The sequence below is a fragment of the Glycine max genome, chromosome 11 (genome assembly GCF_000004515.6).
Source record: "Glycine max cultivar Williams 82 chromosome 11, Glycine_max_v4.0, whole genome shotgun sequence".
NCBI classification, from domain to species: Eukaryota; Viridiplantae; Streptophyta; class Magnoliopsida; order Fabales; family Fabaceae; genus Glycine; species Glycine max.
In genome coordinates, this window is record NC_038247.2 from 26,445,827 (window position 1) to 26,449,364 (window position 3,538).

Here is a 3,538-nt window from a genome sequence, read left to right on the forward strand (position 1 = left end):
GTCCGATTGAGTCCCTTAATATATCAAGACGCTTAAAATTGAAAACAGAAGCTCGTGGCAAATTCAAATGACAATAACTTTTGAACTCGGATGAGTCCCGTAATATATCGAGACACTCGTCATTGAAAACGAAAACTCTGAGCAAATGCAAACGACAATAACTTTTAACTCGAATGTTCGATTAAGTCCCGTAATATATCAAGACACTATAAATAGAAAACGGAAGCTCGTAGCAAATTCAAATGACAATAACTTTTAACTCGGAGGTTGGATTGAGTCCCGTAATATATCGAGACGCTCGTAATTGAAAACGGAAGCTCGTAGCAAATGCAAACAACACTAACTTTTAACTCGGAGGTTGGATTGAGTCCCGTAATATATAGAGACACTTGTAATTGAAAATGGAAGCTCGTAGCAAAAGCAAACGACAATAACTTTTAACTCGGATGTCCGATTAAGTCCCGTAATATATTGAGACGCTAGAAATTGAATACAGAAGCTTGTAGCAAATGCAAACCACAATAACTTTTAGCTCGGATATCCGATTGAGTCCCGTAATATATCAAGACGCTCGAAATTGAATACAAAAGCTCTTAGCAAATTAAAACGACAATAACTTTCTACTCGGATGTCCGATTGGGTCACATAATATATCGAGTCGCTCGAAACTGAATATAGAAGCTGAGAGCAAATTCAAACGACAATGACTTTTAACTCGGATATCCCATTGAACCCCGTAATATATCGAGACGTTCGAAATTGAATACAGAAGCAGTGAGAAAATTCTAACGACAATAACTTTTTACTCGGATGTTCGATTGAGTCCCGTAATATTTAAGACGCTCGAAATTTAAAACGGAAGCTCGTAGCAAATTCAAACGACAATAACTTTGAACTTGGATTTTCGATTGGATCCCGTAATATATCGAGACGCTCGAAATTGAATATAGAAGCTCAGAGCAAATGCAAACGACAATAAATTTTAACTCGGATGTCCGATTGAGTCCCGTAATATATCAAGACGCTTAAAATTAAAAATAGAAGCTCGTAACAAATTCAAACGACAATAACTTTTAACTCGGATGAGTCCCGTAATATATCGAGACACTCATCAGTGAAAACGAAAGCTCTGAGCAAAAGCAAACGACAATAACTTTTAACTCGAATGTTCGATTAAGTCCCGTAATATATCAAGACACTAGAACCTGAAAACGAAAGCTCGTAGCAAATTCAAATGACAATAACTTTTATCTCGGAGGTTGGATTAAGTCCCGTAATATATAGAGACGCTCGTAATTGAAAACGGAAGCTCGTAGCAAATGCAAACGACAATAACTTTTAACTCGGAGGTTGGATTGAGTTTCGTAATATATCGAGACGCTCGTAATTGAAAACGGAAGCTCGTAGCAAATGCAAACGACAATAACTTTTAACACGGATGTCCGATTGAGTCCCAAAATATATCAAGACGCTCAAAATTGAATACAGAAGCTGTGAACAAATTCAAATAACAATAACTTTTTACTCGAATGTCCGATTGAGTCCCGTAATATATCGAGACGCTTGTAATTGAAAATGGAAGCTTGTAGCAAATGCAAACCACAATAACTTTTAGCTTGGATATCCGATTGAGTCCCGTAATACATCAAGACGCTTCGAAATTGAATACAAAAGCTCTAGCAAATTAAATCGACAATAACTTTCTACTCGGATGTCCGATTGGGTCACGTAATATATCGAGTCGCTCGAAACTCAATACAGAAGCTCAGAGCAATTTCAAACGACAATGAATTTTAACTCGAATATCACATTGAGTCCCGTAATATATCGAGACATTCGAAATTGAATATAAAAGCTGTGAGAAAATTCTAACGACAATAACTTTTTACTCAGATGTTCGATTGAGACCCGTAATATATCAAGACGCTCGAAATTTTAAACGGAAGCGCATCGCAAATTCTAACGACAATAACTTTGAACTTGGATTTTTGGTGGAGTCCCGTAATATATCGAGACGCTCGAAATTAAATTTAGAAGCTCTGAGCAAATGCAAACGACAATAAATTTTAACTCGGATGTCCGATTGAGCCCCGTAATATATGAAGACGCTTAAAATTGAAAACAAAAGCTCGTGGCAAATTCAAATGACAATAACTTTGAACTCGGATGAGTCCCGTAATATATCGAGACACTCGTCATTGAAAATGAAAGCTCTGAGCAAATGCAAACGACAATAACTTTTAACTCGAATGTTCGATTAAGTCCCGTAATATATCAAGACACTAGAACCTGAAAACGAAAGCTCGTAGCAAATTCAAATGACAATAACTTTTATCTCGGAGGTTGGATTGAGTCCCGTAATATATAGAGACGCTCGTAATTGAAAACGGAAGCTCGTAGCAAATGCAAACGACAATAACTTTTAACTCGGAGGTTGGATTGAGTTTCGTAATATATCGAGACGCTCGTAATTGAAAACGGAAGCTCATAGCAAATGCAAACGACAATAACTTTTAACTCGGATGTCCGATTAAGTCCCGTAATATATTGAGACGCTCGAAATTGAATACAGAAGTTGTTAGCAAATTCAAACAACAATAACTTTTTACTCGAATGTCCGATTGAGTCCCGTAATATATCGAGACGCTCGTAATTGAAAATGGAAGCTTGTAGCAAATGCAAACCACAATAACTTTTAGCTTGGATATCCGATTGAGTCCCGTAATATATCGAGACGCTCGTAATTGAAAATGGAAGCTTGTAGCAAATGCAAACCACAATAACTTTTAGCTCGGATATCCGATTGAGTCCCGTAATATATCAAGACGCTCGAAATTGAATACAGAAGCTCTTAGCAAATTAAAACGACAATAACTTTCTACTCGGATGTCCGATTGGGTCACGTAATATATTGAGTCGCTCCAAACTGAATACAGAAGCTGAGAGCAAATTCAAACGACAATGACTTTTAACTCGGATATCCCATTGAGTCCCGTAATATATCGAGACGTTCGAAATTAAATACAGAAGAAGTGAGAAAATTCTAACGACAATAACTTTTTACTAGGATGTTCGATTGAGTCCCGTAGTATATCAAGACGCTTGAAATTTAAAACGGAAGCTCGTAGCAAATTCAAACGACAATAAATTTGAACTTGGATTTTCGATTGAGTCCCGTAATATATCGAGACGCTCGAAATTGAATATAGAAGCTCTAAGCAAATGCAAACGACAATAAATTTTTACTCGGATGTCCGATTGAGTCCCGTAATATATCAAGACGCTTAAAATTGAAAACAAAAGCTCGTAACAAATTCAAACGACAATAACTTTTAACTCGGATGAGTCCCGTAATATATCAAGACACTCGTCATTGAAAACGAAAGCTCTGAGCAAATGCAAAGGACAATAACTTTTAACTCGAATGTTCGATTAAGTCCCGTAATATATCAAGACGCTCGAAATTTTAAACGGAAGCGCGTCGCAAATTCAAACGACAATAACTCTGAACTTGGATTTTTGGTGGAGTCCCGTAATA